The following is a 26272-nucleotide window of genomic DNA, read 5'->3' as shown; positions in this document are numbered from 1 at the left end:
AATGTATTTGCATTACTGAGTCCAACCTCAAACCCTTAAACTATTCTTTTTTTATACCAATACACCTTAATTTATCGTGAAAACATAGTCCATATTATTTTACATGTTCCTCACATTTAAATTTCTCCCAAAACAGAAAATAATAAACACAACTTCAACAAAAAGAATTACATTTCTATTATTCATTTCTTAATTTACCATATACATCTCCTCTCAAACTCTAAACTCACCTTTAAAATTAGTTAGTTGTGAAAGAAATGTGGCACTCAAACAGCAGATTATCAGAGCCAGGATCTCTGTTCTCCACACCTCTCTCCTCTCAGCAGAACCAGATAATGGCAAAGTTTCCCTCTATTTTTCCACACATATACATGTAAGTTTCAAATCTCAGTGCTTCCCCCTTTTTTTCAAATGTAATCACACATTTCTATTGGTTGAAAACCAACCCTTTCCCAAAAGTACCCTTCCCCCAACTTGACTTCTGCCTAGTACCCTTCCCCCAACTTGACTTCTGCCTGCTACCATAGCAACAGGTCATGGAACACTGCTGTGTAGAGTTAGGTCAGAAGTTCGCCAAACAATGTTTCAATTCCACAGAGCAAGAGTGCTTGACTTTTCAAACCTAACAGCAAATCCATAGTACTGTTCTTTGGTAACACATTTTTCTGTACCAATACAAAACATGCTTCTATAAATTTACACATACAGCCTAGTTTTTAGTGTAGAATGGTATGAAACAGCCAATCAGTTCTTTTTTTTTATAAAAAAATATGTATGCCTCCATTTCCAAACTGTCTTTCATTTCTTTTTACCATTCTACTGAATTACACCTCCTGAGTGCATCCAGATCTCCTTTGAAGATGTTCACAGTGTGGATTGTAGGACACAGCTATGTCTTCTGGAGTGAAAAGTTTGCAGAGAAAACAGGTATGGTGAGAGACCTTGCTTTGCCAAATGTAGACATTAAATGGATTGGTCAGAGAGGGTTAAAGTGGCACCAATTGATGCCATTGGTGAAATCCTTCATGCAAATCCAACACCCTGACCTCATAATAGTGCACTGTGGTGGCAATGACCTAGGCACTTTGACTGGGGTAGGTCTGGAAATGCTTATGAAGGACACCTTTGCACAACTGTTTTCACTTTTCCCTAAAACTGCCTTTGTGTTTTCCAACATATGCCAAAGGCAAAAATGGAACTGGTCCAATCATTTCTGTCCGCAGATTGACAAAGCAAGAAAGCACGTCAACAAATCTGTTTCTGCTTTCCTCCGTGACTATGGTATGGGTTCCATTTACCACAACAACTTGCGTTACGACATGCAAGACATTTATAGAGGAGATGGTGTGCACTTCAATGATGAAGGGAACAGAGTCTTCCTCTTGAACCTTAGACTCTGCATCGGTACTTACTTGTAGGTACCACTAAAAAATAACTTCATAAACACAACGGCTCTTTTTAGAGCCCCCTAATATCTAAACTCTTAAATCTGCATTTCATTTCTTTTATTTTATTTTTTTGTTACCGTACGCTTACCGTACGCGTACCCCGTGATTTTTTTTAAAATCAATAAATGTTTTCTTTGTACTTTTCTGTCCTTCTTTGACCCCCTCACAAATGTAAGGGGGTCTGTAACTCTCCTCCTTGCCCCCTTTTCTTGTTATCACTCTTTTTTTTCTGAGTGAAACACACGAAATGGCGGCCGCCGCTTCCTGGTTTCGGCCGATTCGAATGTTTACTAAGATCTAAGAGCCAATCAGAATCGCGCTCGCGCACGCCACCGTACGCGTACGGTAAGCGTACCGTAAGCGTACCGTAAGCTGGCTCAGATATATATATTGATTTAAAGGCTATTTTCTCAGAATCTACTGAACAGATTTACACCAAACCTACAAAAGGCACTTCCTTGACCTGAGGACTACCTCTCTGCCAAATTTCTAGTAATTCTGTTCAGCCGTTCGGGCTGTAGCCCTGTCTAAAGGTCCTATGGAAAAATGCATGGGAAAAACGCGTTTTGGGACCCCCCTTTTATCTCAGCCCCCGCTTGACGAATCCCCCCGAGACTTTCAGGGTAGGAGCGGAGCGTAGCGCCCCACCTATTTTGAGAAATTCGCGAGGATTCGTCGACCGGCGCCAAAGTTATTCAAAATAGAATGTTGCGGATTTCCTATGGAAACGTGGTCCTAACTATAACTACCTACTGGCGACCGCCAGTAGGTAATATATATATACACACATATATATATATATATATATATATATATATATATATATATATATATATATATATATATATATATATATATATATATATTGCATTGAAGTTCTCCCCAATATCCTAGGAAGAAAGACGAGCCACTCCGTAGTCTGCAGGAAGGTGTAAAGTTTATTCACACCAGACGACGCGTTTCGGCTGACAAGCAGCCTTGGTCACATGACCTCGCTCCTGAACCAGGAAGTACATATCAGAATTGGTTCCGAGCACGTCGCAGCGTGCACAAACAAAAGTGAAAACAGACTTGATCTCAAAAGGTATTCAATCTTTCTTATAAAACAATAACAATCATAATTGAAAACACATTTCATTCAATGTATTTGATGCTTCCACTTTTGTATCCCATATCAAACGACCAAGTTGCAAAAATTGTGAACATTATTACATTTTGATTGATTCTTAGGTTGTTCGTGACAGTCAATATTCAGTTTACACATATTAGTTGTTGATACATAGAATTACGTCAAAAATCCTGCAGCTGGGTGATATAGTCTAGTAAGATCAGTCGCAGGTAGAAAGAGTTCAAAAGGTTGTGGTCACATATATCTATGTCCAAAAATCAATGTAAATATAAAGCTACTGGTAAAGTACCAGGGATTGCTTCAACCTAATATTTATGGAGAAGGCCACAACTGGAAATAAGTGCATACAAATGTAGGTATAGTACCCCAAATCTCTACACGAGTCCCATTAAGTGAATAATGTGCGCATACCAAAGACTTAGCCAGTACATTCTATCGGTGACTATTGTTGATGAATTCATCTATTCATAGGCCCCAAGCTGCAGAAATGAAAAAAAGAAGGGATAATAAATCGTTAGTGTATGTTCATGTTAAGGACAAACTGTCACTAAGCAACCCATGTTTGCATCAGGTCATGGGGTACAAACAGAAAGCGTAATATTTCAATTGAGATCAAAGACACAGAATCAATAACCAAAAAAAGGTAAACAGTCATTAAAATTTCAGATTTTAAAACTGGTTACAATTGCAGCGAGGGAAACAGAAGAAAAAAAGGGGGGGGGAAAGAGGGGGAGGGAGGGGGGGATGAAACTTTCCCTCAAGCCTCTTTCAGCAAACAGCAATACAATAATATTTACAAATGTGAATACATTTCCTCATCATTATTAAGACCAATTGGAAAAAGACTGCCTGTTTGTAAAATAAAACGGGATTCGAGTCGCCTCAGTGATTGTACTCTATTCCAACCTCTAGGGTGTTTGGGCACACTGTCTAGTGCAAAGAACTATAACTCAGATCTTGATTCGTTATGGCCCGCCAGTGCTCCAAGATTCGTTTTTTTACTGGGAATGTAGTGGACCCTACATACCATTTGGGGCAGGGGCATGTAATGGCATACACTACATGGTCAGTGTTGCAGTGGATCAATTTCGGGATCCTCCACAATTTGCCTGTTTTTTGTAGTACAACCTCTTTCATATCTTCAGAGTGGCTGCAAGCTTTACATTTCCTGCACCGCTTAAATCCCTTCCCCTGTTCCAGCCAAGTTCCTTTTCTGGGGTTCAGATGGCTATTTACCAACATGTCTTTCAGGGATGGACTTTTTCTAAAGGAAAAAGAAGGGCAAGATCCAATTTTGACTGATAGCATACTATCCTGTGTCAGAATGTCCCACCTGTTTTTCAGAATATTCTTCAACTGATTAGTTTGTGAAGAAAAGGTGGTTACAAATCTGATAGGTGCCAAATCAGTTGGGGCGTTTGTTGGTTTAGTAGATGCTTTAAAAAGGGCCTCAGTTCTACTGATATTGTCTACTTTTTTTGTACCTTTCATGAGCATTTTACCAGTGTAGCCCCTCTCCCTCAGTCTGTTTATCATCATTCCTTTGGTGTTTAGATATTCTTTCTCAGTACTACAATTTCGTTTTGCTCTGAGGAAATCCCCATAGGGTAAACTCCACCTAAAGCTTGGCAGGTGGCAGCTGGTAGCACGTAAAATGCTATTTCCAGAAGTTTCTTTTCTGAAGAGAGTGGTTGTCAAGATATTGTTGCTGACCATGAGTTTAATGTCCAAAAAGTTTACGGTATGTTGGCTGTGCACCATCGTAAATCTTAGATTCATACTGTTCTCATTGAGAGTGTCGTAAAAGGTAAACAGTTCACTCTCACACCCTTCCCAAATAAAAAAGATATCGTCTATGTACCGTAGCCATAGATTAATCTTTTGGGTCCATTTGTCCATATCTTCATTCCAGAGCACTTGCTTCTCCCACCAGCCCACGGTAAGATTCGCATAGCTGGGAGCGAAGCAAGTGCCCATAGAAGTACCCTGTGTTTGTTTGTACATATGTATATATATTATCTACTGGCGGTCGCCAGTAGATAGTTATAGTTAGGACCGTGTTTCCATAGGAAATCCGCAACATTCTATTTGGAATAACTTTGGCGCCGATTGACGAATCCTCGCGAAATTTTCAAAATAGGTGGGGCGCTCCGCTCCGCTCCTTCCCTGAAAGTCTCGGGGGGATTTGTCAAGCGGGGGCTGAGAAAAAGGGGGGTCCCAAAACGCGTTTTCCCCATGCATTTTTCCATAGGACCTTTAGTCCAAGCTACAGCCCGAACGGCTGACCAGAATTACTTGAAATTTGGCAGAGAGGTAGTCCTCAGTTCAGGGATGTGCCTTTTGCAGGTCTGGTGTAAATCTGTTCATTAGTTCCTGAGAAAATTGCAGTTAAAAGCATATATATATCTATAGGCGCGCACCATGCGCGTACGGTAAGCATACCGTACGCGCACGGTGACGTGCGCGAGCACAATTCTGATTGGTTGTTAGATGTCAGTAAACATTCGAATCGGTCGAAATCAGGAAGTGTCGGCCGCCATTTTGTCTCTCGCAGTCTGAGGCAATGAAAAGCAAAGGGGGAAAACGTGAGAAGGGAGCAGGATGGACAGGTCCTGACCCCCTAGCCTTTGTCAGGGGGTCACTGAACGACCCCCAAGGGTAAAAAAATAAATATTTTTTATTGCGAAAAATCGTGGGGTGCGCGCACTGTACATGCACGGCACGAACAACGCATCGTGGACGCTGGGTGCGCGAAGCGCACCAAGCGCCCACAGCGCGTGCACGGTGCTCGAAGCGCACCGTGCGCATACGGTACGCGCACGGTGAAAAAACTTTAAGGAAAAAAAAAATACATAACTTAGCATTTAAAAAACCGTACAAATTCACTGAAAAAACCATAGGTTTCACACACGTTAGAGTTAGGAATTAGCATTTAAAAAACCTTGCAAATTCACTTCAAAAACCATAGGTTTCACACATGTTATAGTTAGCTGGACATTTCACTCGTGAAAAACCATTGAAATTCCCCCGTTATAGTTAGTGCAGATATTACATCACTGATGACATATGTGTCTTTCTGAAAAAAAAATATTTGTAATATATGTATAGCTAAAAATTAATGGAAGAAGACATGGGTAAATAAGTGTCTAAATACAGTGATGTAATATCTGACATCATCAGCAGAGGATTGCGGTCGCGTGAGTTATAGTTGCCTGCACTAACTATAACGGGGGAATTTCAATGGTTTTTCACGAGTGAAATGTCCAGCTAACTATAACATGTGTGAAACCTATGGTTTTTTAAGTGAATATATATATATATATATTACCTATTGGCAGTCGCTAGTAGGTAGTTATAGTTAGGACCTATTTTCCATAGGAAATCCGCAACATTCTATTCCCAATAAGTCTGGCGCCGGTTGACGAATCTTCGCAAAATTTTCCAAACTTTTAGCGAGCTCAGGTCCGCTCCTATCCTGAAAGTTTCATGGTGATTCGTCAAGCGGGGGCTGAGAAAAAAGGGGGGTCCCAAAACGCTTTTTCCCCATGCAATTTCCCATAGGACATGTTGACGCAGCTACAGCCCGAACTGCTAACCGGAATTACACCAAATTTGGCAGAAAGGTAGACCTTGGTGCAGAGTCGTGCCTTTTGCTTAAATGGTGTAAATCCGTTCAGTAGTTCCTGAGAAAATCAAAAGTAAAATCACATATATATCTGGGCGGAGCCTAACCACACATCTCATCGTGAGATCTGATTGGCTGTCAGCACTTCATCCAAGAAGTGTTGGCAGCCATCTTGGGACCAATATACATGATAGCACCTCATTAAAAGCATTGCAGTTAATAAAAGGTTTTAAGACTTTAGTTACATTCTAAATCATTTGTTGATGGTACCATACTCATTTTAGGAATTGTGGTATGTTCTAAGGTGATTTTACCATGTGAAAAAGCCTTCTGCTGGGATATCATGAATCATGTTTGAGAGAAAACTATTTTCACATGCTTTTCCCACAGAGGTTTGGAAGGTGATCTATAAGCTAAACTGAGAGCATATTTTCTGTAAATTCACATTATCTTTCTTAGTCATGTGAGAATGAAGTCTGACATTCTCAGTAAAACATGTACATCCAACAAGGGCAGAGACTGTCAGTTGATTCCTTTGTGTTCTACTGCAGCTTCCCAGAGTGTTCCAAAGAACAACTAGAGCGCTAACACTCCTACTTATGATAAACGTATGGCACACCTGAAGCCATCTTGATTGGAATAAAGTGGTAACTCTTAAAGCATTTAATTTAAAAAGGAACGAAATGAGGGAGTTCATTTTGCCATAGAATGTATGATTAGTGCTGCAGAAAGAAAAATGAGGGCACATTTTGAGAGACTTCTCAAATCCTCTTCTATTTCATTAAAGAAATCTGACATGCAGACTGAAACATGCACTTTCAATACCAGCAGCAGACTTCCCTGGTGAGCAGTAGCTTTACTACAGTGATCTAATGAGCAACTAGCGTGCTAACATTCTGAATTTATGGCAAATGTGTGACACATCTGAACGCCTTCTTCATTGAATCAAAGTAAAAAACTGACAGTATGCCTACTGAGGAGACTGTAGTAAATGAGGAAATTAGGAAACTTCATAACAAGTCTCCCAAGATGGCCACCAGAGACAAAAGAGCCCAAATGTAGCACAAATATCACCGAGATGTAGCCCAAGTATAGCCCAATGACAGAAATCCCAGAGTGTTTTAAAGAACAACTAGAGCGCTAACAGTCTTACTTATGACAAAAGTATGGCACACCTGAAGCCATCTTGATTGGAATAAAGTGGTAACACTTAAAACATTTAATTTGCAAAGGAACAAAATGAGGGGGTTCATTTTGCCATAGAAATTATGATTAGTGCTGCAGAAAGAAAAATTAGGGCACATTTTGACTTCTCAAATCCTCTTCTATTTCATTAAAGAATTCTGACATGCAGACTGAAACATGCACTTTGAATACCAGCAGCAGACTTCCCTGGTGAGCAGTAGCTTTACTACAGTGATCTAATGAGGAACTAGAGTGCTACCATTCAGAATTTGTGGCAAATGTGTCACATCTGAATGCCTTCTTGATGGAACCAAAGTAAACAAGCATTGAAAATGCAATAGGTCTCACCCTCGTTTAAGTTAAAGCAATTCTGTTTGTAATTAGGTGGCTTTGTAGCTTTGCTTTTATTAGTGTTTTTCAAAATTTCATGTACATAACATGCATATATGTATATGTATGCATGCATTTATATTTGTATTTATATAGATATGCAGATTATATATATGTTTATATATGTATGTATATATATATTCAGTGAAAAAACCATAGGTTTCACACATGTTATAGTTAGCTGGACATTTTACTCGTAAAAAACCAATGAAATTGCCCCGTTATAGTTAGTTCAGCTAACTATAACTCGCGCGCCCGCAATGCACTGCTGATGACGTCACATATTACATCACTCATGACATGGTCAGTGACATCACTCATGACATCACTGATGACATCTCAAATGACATCACTGATGACCTCACTGATGACATCATCCAGTGAATGTGTGTTTTTCTGAAAATTAAATATGTTTTATATATGTATATCTCAAGGTCAATGGAAGAATAAATGGGTATATAAGTGTCTAAATGGATGCTTTGTTTTTGAAAAATTTATTGTGTAACTGACTGATTAAGTGTATCATAGTGAATACATGGCTTACTGTGTAATGTTTAAATATGAAAATATCTGTATCAGTCTCTCACTTTGTGTATAAGTGGTTGCATGGGTTGGTGAGTAGCTACATGGGTGTCTATATAGGTTATTAGTTGTTTTTTGAGTATCAGTCTGAGTGTCTGTATGGTTCGGTGGGGGGTATTATGTAGTGCATAGGTGCATGAATGAATGATTCACTCTTTGTGTGTGTTGAACACAGCATGTGTGCAGGACTGTATGGGTGGATGAGTGTGTGTATGGGTGTGTTAGTGAGTGAATGACTGTCTCAATAGTGTCTTTATGAGTAACTACATATGTTTAAAACTAGTATATGTGACTATTGGTGTATATATGTGAGTATATGTGAGAGATTGAAAGAGTTCCTGTATGAATAAGTATGTGTTTCTATAAGTGATTGTTTAAAAGAATAAGTATGTGTAAGTTTCTGTAGAAGTAAGTGTGGTGGTGTGTGTATAACTGTATATGCTAGTAAATGTATGTTTGTTTCTTTATTAGCATGAGTGACTATGTGTGTGAGTAACTCTGTGGATGAGTGGCATTGTGTAACAGGATGTATAGGTGTATGAGTACATATGATGAGTGAGTACATGTATGAGTGACTGTATTGGACTGTTGGTGAATGAGTGGATGTTTATGTGGATCTTAGAATTACTGAATAGGTTGTTGTAACTGGTATTGGTATGTCCATTGTTTTGAAAATTTTAGTCTCTATTTTTGAATGTGTGTATCAAAGGTTATATTAGGGTGAGAGGAGGTCTGCCACTCTATCACAAGGATGATGTCATCAGGGAGGTCATCAGTGATGTCATTTGAGATGTCATCAGTGATGTCATGAGTGATGTCACTGACCATGTCATGAGTGATGTAATATGTGACGTCATCAGCAGTGCATTGCGGGCGCGCGAGTTATAGTTAGCTGAACTAACTATAACGGGGCAATTTCATTGGTTTTTTACGAGTAAAATGTCCAGCTAACTATAACATGTGTGAAACCTATGGTTTTTTCACTGAATTTCTAAGGTTTTTTAAATGCTAATTCCTAACTATAACGTGTGTGAAACCCATGGTTTTTTCAGTGAATTTGTACGGTTTTTTAAATGCTAATTCCTAACTATAACGTGTTTGAAACCCATGGTTTTTTCAGTGAATTTGCAAGGTTTTTAAAATGCTAATTTTTTTTTTATTCTTCAATTTTTTCTAACATATTTTTAATTTAATTTTCTTACCTTTTATAAAGACTATGCTTAAATTTTTAAAATTCTTTAATATGTTTTTTTATATATTTTTTAAAATAAACGTAAAATTTATTTCCAGTTTTTTTTTTTTTTTTTTTTTTTTTAGTACGCGTACCGTAAGCTCACGGTAAGCGTACGGTTTACGCAACGTCCGTAATCTTTCTACGCTGCTTGCGTATAGTTACGCACTTTGCGTAGCCGCGCGTACTGCGCGTGGGACGCGTGCGCGCTTACGCCACGCGCGCACGTTACGCGGAAGTGTCGGGGAGTGACTGTTATGCGCATGCGCGCAAGCGCGTGTCTTTTTTACGCGCATGCGTACTTTTTGCCATAAGCGTACCGTAAGCGTACCGTAAGCGTACGGTAGGTCATGTGATCATGAAACACAACTTTTGATTGGTTGAAACTACTTTCAGTTCTAGAACTCTCCTACACCACACCCATTCCCCTCATTTCTGCTTGTGATCCCTTGGGAGAAGGAGCTGGTTTGTCTTTGGGATACGATGGCAGAACAGCAGAGCCCTTCTGAGAGTGAGGCTAGCACCAGCAGCACTGTCTTGAGGCAGAGAGCGAGGAAACAAAAGCCTTCTTATGTTTGGGATTATTTTACTTTTCCTGAAGGCCAGCAAAAGGTGAATGCACCCTTAGTTACTTGCAGGCTGTGTCAGCGTGTACTTTCTAGAGGTAATCCTGACAGGAAGTATTCCTTTGGGAATCACACCATGAAGAGACACCTCCAGGATGTACACAGAAGGACACATGGTCATCTTTTTGGAGGTAACTCTTCAGAAAGACGAGCCAGTACATCCACAGCAGCTCAGCCTGGACCATCATCTGCAGGGCTGACTCCTTCTTCTGCAGGTCAGGTGAGCCCTTCATCTGTGGGGGGAGAATCTCCTTTTGCTGGCCCTCTGGAAATTAACCCTCGGTTTGCGAGGGTTGAAGTACGGTGCGCCACTTGTCACGATCTAATTACTTATAGGGAGACCAGTGTTTCCCTGGTGAACAGTAAAATAGATCAGCACAGTTGTCGTACCGTCTAATATTCCCAATCTTTCTTTCCTCTGTCCCTGCATGAACACAACGGTTCTTTTAAGAGCCAACCTTATCTTTCATCTTTTTTTTACATATGTTTTTAAAAACTTTTTTTTATTTTTTTTTACCGTACGCGTACTTTTTTTTTTTTTTTAAAAAAACACTAAAAATCATTTATGACATTACATTGACCTTGAGAGACTACAATTATTATTATTGACTTACCATACTCACTGAAAAAATATTTATTCATTTCTTTTTTTAAAAAATAGTTTTAAAAATGTTTGTAGTTTTCGTAAATTTTCTATATCTATCTGGAAAAAAAGGAAAAAGTATTAATATTTTAAAAACTTTTTATAATACAGTACACATATTTACATTTTTTCCCCAAAAATATTTTTGCCTTATTTTTGCTGTTTTCAGAATATATTGCATTTCACTATAAATTGTGAAAGCAATTGCATTCATCATTTTACAGCGGGCAAAAAAAAATACCAATCACAAAGATTGTATTAAAAAAGCCCTGATTCTTTTTTTACTTAAACTTAACATTATAGAAATGCATAATATTGTAAAAAAATATCATCTAATACCAATACTTATTCCTTTAAAATACCGTCTGATATGTTTGTTTCAGAAGTATAATCACAATATTATATCTCAAATAACTCCAAAAAACATCTGATTTCATTTTCTTTAGGCCAAATAGTAATTTTAAATTTTTGTTTGGATTAAATTACCAACGGTAATCCAATAAAATTCTAAAGTTTAATTTGTCCAGATCTCACAGATTCTCTGTAACATTTTGGTTCATGAAAATTTTTTGATTAATTTATTTAGTCCACAATAGAATTGGTTACTTTTCCACATGGCCAAATAGTAATTTTTTTAATCATTTTTGAAAAAATTTCCAATGGCAGTCCAATAACATTCCAAAATATAAAATGTGCAGAAGATACCGATAATCTCAAAATTATTGGTTTTTCAAAATTTCATTAAAAATTAAAAAAGTCCACATTACAATTGGTTATCTTTCCATTAGGCCAAATGATAATTTTAAAAAATTTTTTTTTACAAAATTGCAATGGTAATCCAGTAAAATGGTAAAATTGTTTTGTCCAGATCTTGCCAAGTCTCTCTAAAATTTAGGTTTCAGGAAGATTAGATATGAATTTGCTAAATCAAAAGGCAAACGTTGTTTGAAAATCAATTGAGAATCATTACACAGTGTCCAGCCTTTTTCACATTTAAGATAAACTGTGTAATGTCCAGAAGTAACAGTAGGTCCATCATGGAAAATTATTGCAACAGTTACAAAAGTTTTTCCTGAAATTGATAATTGCTGTCCTGTAAACTTCTTTATTAAAGTATCCAATTTTGAACCATCAGCTCTACATCGTTGCATCATTAAAATTACATACTGTCCGTATTCCTTTAAAATTAATGTTGAAAACATGTCAGAATTACACTCACCACATTTCATGCTATGATTAGCATCTTTAACTAATTTTGCAAAAGTGACTGTTTTACTCTCTGGCAATGTCAAATAAATAAACCTTTCATTATCAACAATAGAGCCACTTATATTATAACAATTATCACAACTATGTTCCCATTTATAAGAGAGACCAAAAAAAATGTCAATGGGAACTCCTTCTTCTTCCACTACCTGAAGAAAATACATCAAAAATTCATGTGCATCTTGCTGTTCATTTTGAGAAAACTGTGTTCGTCCTGAACATACATCTAAAAGTTTTCTAATGTCAGTAGCACTTTCTATTTGAGTTTTATCTTTACTCAGCTTTTGAAAAAGGAGACTCAGCTCTGAACAGAATCTTTTTCCCTGATTTACTATTATCTGCTCTTGCAAACTTTCCAGATAAAATGCAACATTCAGCACTACATTTGCGTAGCAGTTGACACCAGAGCTATTTTCAAAATGACATCCTACAACCTGTTCTTCATTTTCCTTTTTCTTTTTGCTTGCAATTACATCACTCCTCTTTTTTTTCCTCTTCTCTACATCTTCACTACAGATATTCTCATTTTTCCTTTTACGAGAAACTACACGTTTCTCCAACACAGGATACTGACCTAAATGAGGAGCATAGCTTCTTCTTAATCTATTATACTCCTTTACACAATTTGTATCAGCACTAACTTTTGATTCTTCAAAGTCTATCATGAATAAACCTGATAATGTTTTCACTCGTGACAAAGCAACATATGCCATACCTTCTTTGAACACAGTTGAACCAATGTTCACAAATGCACAATCTACAGTCAATCCTTGAGACTTGTGAATAGTTACAGCATATGCTAGAGAAAACGGAAACTGCTTCCTACGTACATATAAGTCTTTCACAAGCATAAAACGAACTGTACAACGACAAATATCTTTAACTTCATCTATCTGATCAAATTTTATTTTTAAACATTCAATTCCTTCTTTTTTCTGATAATTAATAAAACCCACAACTCTTCCCATCGCTCCATTAACTAAACCTTTCTCAACATCCAAATTTCTCCTTAAAAACACTCTACAGTTCATGCAAACATATAGATTTTTTTCTAATCCAGCTGTTTTGGAGATGTTCTTCTCTAGTGAGTCCAATTTATTTTTCAGTTTGCCTGTTACTGTGACAGTAATTCTTCCATCCTCAATTTTGTCCACTGCTTCCAATTTCCTGATCTCTTCCTTTTCCAATTTCAAAAGCTCCTCATTAAATATTGAGCATTCACGTAGAGTTGGCATTAAGCAGATGACACTTTTGTTTTCTGCAATATTCTTGTATATTTTCTCTGCAACTATTTCTTCCTTTGGAAATAAATTATGTAGCAGCCGACTCTGTAATGCTTTTTTGCCAACTTCTGTGAGTAGTCCAATTCTGATATCTTTCAGAATACTTCCATATTCTTCATCGTTTGCTTGCCTCATATTAGTTGTAAGTTCCTTGTACTCAAAGAAGGACCAAATATTTGTATTTCCGATGCTTCCCAATGACTTCTTCGTGTCTTCATGTGTCACAGTATTAAACACTGGTTGTCCTTTAACTGGAGTAAGTTGCAAAAGATCTCCAAAAACTATGACGTGTTTTCCACCAAATAACACGTCATAGTCTGTCTTCAAAATTTGCTGCATTCTTAAATGCACAAAGGCAAGCATTAAGTTTGATACCATGCTCACCTCATCAATAATGAGAACTTGCATCTTCTTCAATACTCGTGAAACTTCCAAGGATGCTTCTCCAGTTAGCTTGTTGAATTGTATTTTGTTCTCATGCTCCACTGGTAACATTAGCAAACGATGTAAGGTGATTCCTTTTATGTTATATGCTGCTAACCCAGTTGGAGCAGTAACCACACAAGACAAAGTAGAATCCGTTTTTTGCTTTAGGTAGCTTCTGATAACTTTAATTAGGAAACTTTTTCCAGTGCCAGCTTGTCCGCTTACATACATCCTGATTGGATGAAATGATGTGCATGAGCACTCTTTTTTTACATGTAGAAATCCGTGATCAATTTTGTTTTTGATCTCTTCATAAATTTGTTGCTGCTCTTGATTCAGTTGTCTTTCCAAATTTTCTAAGTCTATAAATTCTTCTTGAGCTTGATTCATAGCCGTTTCCACTTCATTCATGGCTATTGATGCTTCATTTTCAACGATTGGTTGTCCTAGGGGATCTTGACTGTGTGTTCCTGAACTTTGGCTGTCCTGAGAACTGTCTCTAGCTATTTCTGCTGCAATTGTAGTTTCCTGTTCAATTTCTTCATTTAACATTTGCAGATAAGTTGTGAATGTATTGCATTGTATGCTGTCTTTGCAAGCATTAAATGAATCCTCATAGCTTTGAAATTCTCCCAGTAGTTCATCCTCTGTACGCCATGGTTTAAACAACTGTAAAAGAGCCAAGTAGTAAAATTCTTTCTTGTCGGTAGTGTCGCAACTCAGCTTCCGGTGATTTATCAAACTTCCTTTGGTTTGCTTCACCAAACATCCTTCTTCACCAACAACTTTATATTTTCCATTATTAATGTCTTCTGCAGCTTTCCGTGAATAAATGTAGTTCTGCAACACTTCATAGAGACACATGTTCTCCAGATGATGACTTCTCTTGGGATAATATGTGTCCAACATGTTTGTTTTCAATATATCTGTACTTTCTGGGTCATTCTCGGCCAAATATTCAATTTCTCCAACAGATTTCAGTACCCGATTTCTCATTGCTGCAAGGCCTAAACTTGCCCAAATTATTCTTCTTGACTTCGAGTAGAGACTTGCAGAAGATAACCTATCTGAACATTCGTAGGATCCAATTTCTCGATGCGATAACATCTTCAAACTGAAACTGTACAGCTTCTTACTGACAGTCTTCTCGTGAGAAATCTCTTCCCACATTTCCTTCAATTCTGTTTTTTCTGATTTCGTAATGTAAGACGTTACATATCGTGCAACAGCAATGGAATTGTCAGCTACATACTGTATATCCATGTTAGCGTTCCACATGGATAAAATGACTGGGTTGTAGTCATTTATATTTTTTGATTCTTCTTTTCTTTTAAGGTTGTAGGTATTCTTAGGTGATTTTCTTGTGATAGTATGTCTCACAGCTGACATAAAACTGTTTACTCTTCCATTTGAAAGAACAGGTCTAGGAAATCCAAATCGACATTTAGAGTAGTATTTTTCTTTGCTCTTGTATTTCCGTCGACAGTATTTTCCACACCGATGACTTTGGAAACGTAAAACTTGCTCCTTTAACTTTTTCTCTTCTGTGCTTTTTGGTATAGCACATGTTGCATATTCTTCAATGTAAGATAACACTGCTTCATCAGTATCTGTTCCAAACTTTGGGGCATCCTTGATCCACAACAGCATATGAATATGAGGAGCACCTCTTGCCTGGTACTCTTTTCTCCAAAAGAAATCCACTACTTCTCCAAGGGGTGGATTTTTTTTATTGCAGATGAAGGACATCATAGCCTCAAATCTATGATTGAAATATCTGCAAACATTAACCGGATCCAATGAGCACAGTTCTCCTGCTGTCTTGTATTCGATGTTTTTAATGTTTGAATTGGCCTCTCGTAGAAAATCCAGTAAATCATCCCAAGCGTACTCGGCACAGCTTAGGGTAAGGAACCATGTTGGTGTTCCTAAATTGCGTAACATGCATTTTAGTTCACCATGGCGTCGGTACCAATATTCATTTGTCCCACGCTGACAAGCCATCAGATTGATCAGTTGTGTTTCCAAATGATCATCTCGGTGCTGCACTTTCTCCATAAAATCCTTAGCAGACACATTTTGTAAATGTACTCCACTTTTTAAAATGTGATTTACTGCATAAGACAGTGCAGACAAGTCGCTTTCAAATAAAAGATGGAACAAATAAGGAATACTTTGTCGAAATCTGGGATCTTCAGCATATAGTCTTGTAGTCCGATACTCTGAAGCTGGAATCTGTTCTGGACGTTCATCGTATCGTCCTCCTTTTCCCGTAGGAAACAGCTGGGGAAAACATCGAGCTTCCAAGCTCTCCTCCCATACACTCACGGGAGTTCCTTTTGCTTTCTTCATCTGAAAGAGATCAATATTGTCTCCCATAACTTCTTTCGAATGAAGAGGATGTATGCTAAAATGTTCATAAATTTCTTCTTCCTTTGTCTTGTCCACTTTTTCAATTTGTCCAGTTGGTGTTTCTGTGTCTTCTTGAAAATCTTCGTCTTCTTCTTCTTCTTCTATATAAATTGATTCATACCATTTGTTATTTTTTTTCAAATACAAATTTGCTCTTTGTACTTTCCGCACATCTACCAGCTCCTGCCAAATCTTCTTATTCTTTGTAGGTACACCATTAACCAGAATAATTAATGGTTCAGTTTCCAAAGTATCCGCATCAATAGTTTCCATATTTTTTTTCAAATCCAAGGGCAAATACACCACTCTACCTTTTAAACCTCTCAGTAAATCTGAAGGAGGTAATTTACCAGTTTTGGGCTCCATACGTACTATGGTCTGGAACGGATGAACACATTGAATGAGTATAGACTCATATGTATTTAATTCAGAAAGTTCAGCAGGAATAGCATCCAATTCTAAATTATTATGTACAGCTCTGGTCGGCATTCTATTTTCCTCTAACTTGTTGTAACAGTATTTACAAATACGCTGATCTTCACCCAATTCAAAACAATTTTCAAGAAATATATATGTGGCAAAATCCTTCCACTTATAAGTATCTTCATTTTCACTCTTTCTGTAGAGATCAACATTCCTAGTTTGTTTTCTATAATGAGTTCTGCGGCAACAAATACAAGTAACATTTGGTCTTTCATTAGAGACTATTGCAAATTTTGTTATGTGATCATTAAATGTCTTACTTACAGAAGGTTCTACATTCTCTTCCACTTCTTCCTCATTTACTGTGTCCTTCTCTGCACTGTTTTGTTCAGGACCAAAGTAACAAAACTGAATTTCATCAACAACCTTCTCTACATCTGATACCGTTCCTCGGAACAGAGCCCTATTCAATTCATTTAACTTTATTGCTGGACTTTTGGCAAAATACAACCGTCTCACAAACTTTCTCATTTCAGTATGATGAACAGCCAGCATCCTAAAATGATGGAAAACACTATTGCACACTTTTCTAGATAGACAAGCCAGAGAATGACCCTGCAAACCAGTATTCTCTCTCACTCTGCATGGATCCAGACTTTGAAGCACCTTAATCTTCTGTTTTACACTTTTTTTGCTATATTCTCTTAGAAACTCTCGAAATCTGTCAATAGATTCCTGACGCACAGTGCAAATACTACTACAATTCCAAGTGTACACTGGGGCTTTAGGACGTCTCCCCATTGCCTCATCTGCCATCACTTGTACCTCATCTCTTGGAACCATTATCTCCTTCTCCATTATGCAACCATTTTTTACTTCGTATGAACGACCTCTGGTGTCAACTGCATGCAGCAAACTATTACTTTGAAAATAGCTCTCTTCATTAAAAAAAGGTTCACTACTTGAACTATGCATCCACTTTCCTAAAAACACTTTACAAAAGTTTGTTCTGTTCACTACTCTTTTGCTTTTGCTTTGTGATTTCAGTACATTAACCATTTTATCTAATGTACGCATCCTATTCAAAATTAAAATGAATAGTTTCCTTTTTAATTCTAATGCTTTTGCTGCAATGGCTTCAATTTCTTTTTTTCTCTTATAAAATTTAGCCTTTTGCTTATATTTCTTCACATCCTTTATCAAATTGGACATAACTCTTCTCTGAAACATTTTTCTACGTATCTCTTTAAACGCTGTTTTTCTGTTTATGTAAAACTTTTCAGTTGCAGAAGGTATATTTGCATTAACTAAATTCTCAATTTTTTGCTGTTCTCTTCGTTTTGTTACATTCTTTCCAGGACAGACATTTTGTACATTTTTCTTTGTTTTGAATATTTTTTTAAGAAATTGTTTTTTCTGCTTACCAGAAGATTTTTTCTTTTTCCCAACATGAGCATCTTCTACTAACTTTGGTCCTCCAGTTGTCTTCAAATATAGTTTTTTTTTTAGCGTTTTTTGAACTCTAGATTTTGTAGGCATCTTAAATTTTGTTCACTGTTCTTCAGCAATACCTGAAAAAAACTAAAAAAAAATCCTTTATTGTATTTAAATATATTACTACATTTCTTTTCACAATAGTCACAAAACGAAATTTCTTTGCCAATTTGAATGCACACAAACTGCTCTTTTTTTTGGGCAAGTGAAAATCACTTTTACAAACTGTCACATTATGAAACCACTTTTCAGATTTTTTAAAAAGCCCATGTCCAGAGTGCTACACTCCAGCAAGGGCAACCAGCCTTAGTGAAGCTGAATGTATTTGCATTACAGACTGAAACCTGAAAACCCCACTCGCTTGTAAATACTGTGCATGACTATACATGGCAAGCACATAATTCCTCTCTGCACACAGAGTCATGTTTTCACATTAGTCCCAAAACGAAATTTCTTTGCCAATTTGAAAGCACACTTACTGCTCTTTTTTTTTCCGGGCCAAGTGAAAATCACTTTTACAGACTGACACATTATGAAACCTTTTTTTTTTATTTATTTAAATGCACATGTCCAAACTGTTTTTTCAGACCACCACCATGTGTATTCTCGGTGACTGCCTACACTCCAGCAAGGGCAACCAGCCTTAGTGATGCTGAATGTATTTGCATTACAGACTGAAACCTGAAAACCCCACTCGCTTGTAAATACTGTGCATGACTATACATGGCAAGCACATGGGTGTGTGCTAAGACTCTGCTTCTTCCCCCAAAAATTCGCTCCCCCTTTCCATCTAATGCAACTGTGAAATCACCAGAGCAAGACGCAATAAATCTCTGCCTATAATTCCTCTATGCACACAGAGTCATGTTTTCACATTAGTCCCAAAACGAAATTTCTTTGCCAATTTGAAAGCACACTTACTGCTCTTTTTTTTTTCGGCGCAAGTGAAAATCACTTTTTACAATTGGAAATCACTTTTACAGACTGACACATTATGAAACCACTTTTTTTGATTTATTTAAATGCACATGTCCAAGCTGTTTTTTCAGACCACCACCATGTGTATTCTCGGTGACTGCCTACACTCCAGCAAGGGCAACCAGCCTTAGTGATGCTGAATGTATTTGCATTACAGACTGAAACCTGAAAACCCCACTCGCTTGTAAATACTGTGCATGACTATACATGGCAAGCACATGGGTGTGTGCTAAGACTCTGCTTCTTCCCCCAAAAATTCGCTCCCCCTTTCCATCTAATGCAACTGTGAAATCACCAGAGCAAGACGCAATAAATCTCTGCCTATAATTCCTCTCTGCACACAGAGTCATGTTTTCACATTAGTCCCAAAACGAAATTTCTTTGCCAATTTGAAAGCACACTTACTGCTCTTTTTTTTTCCGGGCCAAGTGAAAAACACTTTTACAGACTGACACATTATGAAACCTTTTTTTTTAATTTATTTAAATGCACATGTCCAAGCTGTTTTTTCAGACCACCACCATGTGTATTCTCGGTGACTGCCTACACTCCAGCAAGGGCAACCAGCCTTAGTGATGCTGAATGTATTTGCATTACAGACTGAAACCTGAAAACCCCACTCGCTTGTAAATACTGTGCATGACTATACATGGCAAGCACATGGGTGTGTGCTAAGACTCTGCTTCTTCCCCCAAAAATTCGCTCCCCCTTTCCATCTAATGCAACTGTGAAATCACCAGAGCAAGACGCAATAAATCTCTGCCTATAATTCCTCTCTGCACACAGAGTCATGTTTTCACATTAGTCCCAAAACGAAATTTCTTTGCCAATTTGAAAGCACACTTACTGCTCTTTTTTTTCCGGGCCAAGTGAAAAACACTTTTACAGACTGACACATTATGAAACCTTTTTTTTAAATTTATTTAAATGCACATGTCCAAGCTGTTTTTTCAGACCACCACCATGTGTATTCTCGGTGACTGCCTACACTCCAGCAAGGGCAACCAGCCTTAGTGATGCTGAATGTATTTGCATTACAGACTGAAACCTGAAAACCCCACTCGCTTGTAAATACTGTGCATGACTATACATGGCAAGCACATGGGTGTGTGCTAAGACTCTGCTTCTTCCCCCAAAAATTCGCTCCCCCTTTCCATCTAATGCAACTGTGAAATCACCAGAGCAAGACGCAATAAATCTCTGCCTATAATTCCTCTCTGCACACAGAGTCATGTTTTCACATTAGTCCCAAAACGAAATTTCTTTGCCAATTTGAAAGCACACTTACTGCTCTTTTTTTTTCCGGGCCAAGTGAAAATCACTTTTACAGACTGACACATTATGAAACCTTTTTTTTAAATTTATTTAAATGCACATGTCCAAACTGTTTTTTCAGACCACCACCATGTGTATTCTCGGTGACTGCCTACACTCCAGCAAGGGCAACCAGCCTTAGTGATGCTGAATGTATTTGCATTACAGACTGAAACCTGAAAACCCCACTCGCTTGTAAATACTGTGCATGACTATACATGGCAAGCACATGGGTGTGTGCTAAGACTCTGCTTCTTCCCCCAAAAATTCGCTCCCCCTTTCCATCTAATGCAACTGTGAAATCACCAGAGCAAGACGCAATAAATCCCTGCCTATAATTCCTCTCTGCACACAGAGTCATGTTTTCACATTAGTCACAAAACGAAATTTCTTTGCCAATTTGAAAGCACACTTACTGCTCTTTTTTTTTCGGGGCAAGTGAAAATCACTTTTTACAATTGGAAATCACTTTTACAGACTGACACATTATGAAACCTTTTTTTTTGATTTATTTAAATGCACATGTCCAAGCTGTTTTTTCAGACCACCACCATGTGTATTCTCGGTGACTGCCTACACTCCAGCAAGGGCAACCAGCCTTAGTGATGCTGAATGTATTTGCATTACAGACTGAAACCTGAAAACCCCACTCGCTTGTAAATACTGTGCATGACTATACATGGCAAGCACATGGGTGTGTGCTAAGACTCTGCTTCTTCCCCCAAAAATTCGCTCCCCCTTTCCATCTAATGCAACTGTGAAATCACCAGAGCAAGACGCAATAAATCTCTGCCTATAATTCCTCTATGCACACAGAGTCATGTTTTCACATTAGTCCCAAAACGAAATTTCTTTGCCAATTTGAAAGCACACTTACTGCTCTTTTTTTTTTCGGGGCAAGTGTAAATCACTTTTACAGACTGACACATTATGAAACCACCATGTGTAACTACAACAAAAACAATTCCCATTTCTATTATTAATTTCTTAAGTTACCACATACATCCCCTCTCAAACTGTAAACTCACCTTTAAAATTAGTTAGTTGTGAAAGAAATGTGACACTCAAACAGCAGATTATCAGAGCCAGGATCTCTGTTGTGTTCACCTCTCTCCTCTCAGCAGAACCAGATAATGGCAAACTTTCCCTCTTTTTTTCCACACATATACTTGTAAGTTTCAAATCTCAGTGCTTCCCCCTTTTTTTCAAATGTAATCACACATTTCTATTGGTTGAAAACCAACCCTTTTCCAAAAGTACCCTTCCCCCAACTTGACTTCTGCCTAGTACCCTTCCCCCAACTTGACTTCTGCCTGCTACCATAGCAACAGCTCATGGAACACTGCTGTGTGGAGTTAGGTCAGAAGTTCGCCACACAATGTTTCAATTCCACAGAGCAAGAGTGCTTGACTTTTCAAACCTTACAGCAAATCCATAGTACTGTTCTTTGGTTACACATTTTTTTGTACCAATACAAAACATGCTTCTATTAATTTACACATACAGCCTAGTTTTTTTTCTAGAATGGTATGAAACAGCCAATCAGTTCTTTTTGTTTTGTTAAAAATATGTATGCCTCCATTTCCAAACTGTCTTTCTTTTCATATTGCCATTCTACTGAAAGACACCTCCTGAGTGCATCCAGTTCTCCTTTGAAGATGTTCACAGTGTGGATTGTAGGGCACAGCTATGTCTTCTGGAGTGAAAAGTTTGCAGAGAAAACAGGTATGGTGAGAGACCTTGCTTTGCCAAATGTAGACATTAAATGGATTGGTCAGAGAGGGTTAAAGTGGCACCAATTGATGCCATTGGTGAAATCCTTCATTCAAATCCAACACCCTGACCTCATAATAGTGCACTGTGGTGGCAATGACCTAGGCACTTTGACTGGGGTAGGTCTGGAAATGCTTATGAAGGACACCTTTGCACAACTGTTTACACTTTTCCCTAAAACTGCCTTTGTGTTTTCCAACATATGCCAAAGGCAAAAATGGAACTGGTCCAATCATTTCTGTCCGCAGATTGACAAAGCAAGAAAGCACGTCAACAAATCTGTTTCTGCTTTCCTCCGTGACTATGGTATGGGTGCCATTTACCACAACAACTTGCGTTATGACATGCAAGACATTTATAGAGGAGATGGTGTGCACTTCAATGATGAAGGGAACAGAGTCTTCCTCTTGAACCTTAGACTCTGCATCGGTACTTACTTGTAGGTACCACTAAAAAAATGACTTCATAAACACAACAGCTCTTTTTAGAGCTCCCTAATTTCTAAACTCTTAATTCGTCATTTCATTTATTCATTTTTATTTTTTTTAACCGTACGCTTACCGTAAGCTTACCGTACGCGTACCCCGTGATTTTTTAAAAAATCAATAAATGTTTTTTTTGTACTTTTCTGTCCTTCTTTGACCCCCTTACAAATGTTAGGGGGTCTGTAACTCTCCTCCTTGCCCCCTTTTCTTGTTTTCACTCTTTTTTTTTCAGAGTGAAACACAGAAAATGGCGGCCGCCGCTTCCTGGTTTCGGCCGATTCGAATGTTTACTAAGATCTAAGAGCCAATCAGAATCGCGCTCGCGCACGCCACCGTACGCTTACGGTAAGCGTACGGTAAGCGTACCGTAAGCGGGCTCAGATATATATATTGATTTAAACGCTATTTTCTCAGAATCTACTGAACAGATTTACACCAAACCTACAAAAGGCACTTCCTTGACCTAGGGACTACCTCTCTGCCAAATTTTGAGTAATTCTGTTCAGCCGTTCGGGCTGTAGCTCGTTCTAAAGGTCCTATGGAAAAATGCATGGGAAAAACGCGTTTTGGGACCCCCCTTTTATCTCAGCCCCCGCTTGACGGATCCCCCCGAGACTTTCAGGGTAGGAGCGGAGCGTAGTGCCCCACCTATTTTGAGAAATTCGCGAGGATTCGTCGACCGGCGCCAAAGTTATTCAAAATAGAATGTTGAGGTTTTCCTATGGAAACGTGGTCCTAACTATAACTACCTACTGGCGACCGCCAGTAGGTAATATACACATACATATATATAAATGCATATGCATATATGTGCATATGTGTGCGTTTAGAGAGAGGTAGAGAGAGGTAGTGAGAGAGGTAGAGAGGTAGAGGTGTAGAGGTAGAGACGTAAAGGTAGAGAGGTAGAGGTAGAGAGTAGTAGAGAGAGAGGTAGAGAGAGGTAGAGAGTAGAGGATGAGTAATAGAGAGTAGAGAGTAGAGAGAGAGTAGTAGAGAGTAGTAGAGAGAGTAGCAGAGAGTGAGTAGGAGAGAGTAGTAGAGTGAGTGGTAGAGAGTGAGTAGTAGAGAGTAGTAGAGAGTGAGAAGTAGAGAGTAGTAGAGTAGTAAAGAGTGAGTAGTAGAGTGAGTAGTAGAGAGTAGTAGAGAGTGAGTAGTAGAGAGTGAGTAATAGAGAGTGAGTAGTAGAGAGTGAGTAGTGGAGACTGAGTAGCAGACAGAGAGTAGTAGAGAGTAGTAGAGAGTAGTAGAGAGAGAGTAGTAGAGAGTGAGTAGTAGAGAGTAGTAGAGAGGGAGCAGTAGAGAGTGAGTAGTAGAGTGAGTAGTAGAGTGAGTAGTAGAGAGAAAGTAGTAGAGAGTAGTAGAGAGTGAGTAGTAGAGAATAGTAAAGAGTAGTAGAGAGAGAGTAGTAGAGAGTGAGTAGTAGAGAGTGAGTAGTAGAGAGGGAGTAGTAGAGAGTGAGTAGTAGAGAGTAGTAGAGAGTGAGTAGTAGAGAGTAGTACAGAGTGAGTAGTAGAGAGTGATTAGTAGAGAGTAGTGGAGTAGTAGAGAGTGAGTAGTAGAGAGTAGTAGAGAGTGAGTAGTAGAGTAGTAGGGAGTAGTAGAGAGTGAGTAGTAGAGTGAGTAGTAAAGAGCAAGTAGTAGAGAGTATGTAGTAGAGAGAGAGTAGTAGAGAGTAGTAGAGAGTGAGTAGTAGAGAGTGAGTATTAGAGACAGTAATAGAGAGTAGTAGAGTAGTAAATAGTGAGTAGTAGCGAGTGAGTGGTAGAGAGTAGTAGAGAGTGAGTAGCAGAGAGAGTAGTAGAGAGTAGTAGAGTAGTAGAGAGTGAGTAGTAGTGTGAGTATTAGAGAGTAGTAGAGAGCAAGTAGTAGAGAGTGAGTAGTGGAGAGTGAGTAGTAGAGGAGTGGAGAGTGAGTAGTAGAGAGTGAGTAGTAGAGTGAGTAGTAGAGAGAGAGTAGTAGAGAGTAGTAGAGAATGAGTAGTAGAGTAGTAGAGAGTGAGTGGTAGAGAGTAGTAGAGTGAGTAGTAGAGAGTAGTAGAGAGTGAGTAGTAGAGAGAGAGTAGTAGAGAGTGAGTAGTTGAGAGTGAGTAGTAGAGAGTGAGTAGTAGCAAGTAGTAGAGAGTAGTAGAGTAGTAGAGAGTGAGTGGTAGAGAGTAGTAGAGTGAGTAGTAGAGAGGGAGTAGTAGAGAGAGTAATAGAGAGTGAGTAGTACAGTAGTAGAGAGTGAGTGGTAGAGAGTAGTAGAGAGCAGTAGAGTGAGTAGTAGAGAGTGAGTAGTAGAGAGAGAGTAGTAGAGAGTGAGTAGTAGAAAGTAGTAGCGAGTGAGTAGTAGAGAGTGAGTAGTTTAATATAAAAGGGACACAATGAGGAGGTTCATTTTGCCATAGGAATTATGATTAGTGCAGAAAAAAGAAAATTAGGGCACATTTTGAGTGACTTCTCAAATCCTCTACTATTTCATTAAAAAATTCTGACATGCAGACTGAAACATGCACTTTTAATACCAGCAGCAGACTTCCCTGGTGAGCAGTAGCTTTACTACAGTGATCTAATAAGCAACTAGAGTGCTAACATTCCGAATTTATGGCAAATGTGTGACACATTTGAATGCCTTCTTGATGGAATGAAAGTAAAAAACCTGAAAGTATTTCCTACTGAGGAGATTGTGGTAAATGAGGAAATTAGGAAACTTCAAAACAAATAAGTCTCCCAAGATGGCCACCAGAGACAAAAGAGCCCAAATGTAGCACAAATATCACCGAGATGTAGCCCAAATATAGCCCAATGACAGAATGTCCCAGAGTGTTTTAAAGAACAACTAGAGCGCTAACAGTCTTACTTATGACAAAAGTATGGCACACCTGATGCCATCTTTATTGGAATAAAGTGGTAACACTTGAAACATTTAATTTACAAAGGAACAATATGAGGGGGTTCATTTTGCCATAGAAATTATGATTAGTGCTGCAGAAAGAAAGATTAGGGCCCATTTTGACTTCTCAAATCCTCTTCCATTTCATTAAAAAATTCTGACATGCAGACTGAAACATGCACTCTGAATACCAGCAGCAGACTTCCCTGGTGAGCAGTAGCTTTACTACGGTGATCTAATGAGCAACTAGAGTGCTACCATTCAGAATTAATGGAAAATGTGTGACACATCTGAATGCCTTCTTGATGGAATCAAAGTAAACAAGCATTGAAAATGCAATAGGTCTCGCCCTCGTTTAAGTTAAAGCAATTCTGTTTGTAATTAGGTGGCTTTTTAGCTTTGCTTGTATTAGAGTTTTTCAAACTTTCATGTACATACCATGCATATGTATGCATATATGTATATGTATATGTTTGCATGCATTTATATTTATATAGTAATGCAGATTATATTTATATGTTTATATATATATATATACACATACATATATATAAATGCATATGCATATATATGCATATATATATGTGAATATGTGTGCATGTACAGAGAGGTAGAGAGGTAGAGGTGTATAGGTAGAGGTTTAGAGGTAGAGAGGTAGAGGTAGAGAGGTAGAGAGTAGTAGAGAGAG

Source organism: Triturus cristatus, chromosome 9 (assembly GCF_964204655.1).
Source record: "Triturus cristatus chromosome 9, aTriCri1.1, whole genome shotgun sequence".
NCBI lineage: Eukaryota > Metazoa > Chordata > Amphibia > Caudata > Salamandridae > Triturus > Triturus cristatus.
This window is presented reverse-complemented; position numbering follows the sequence as displayed.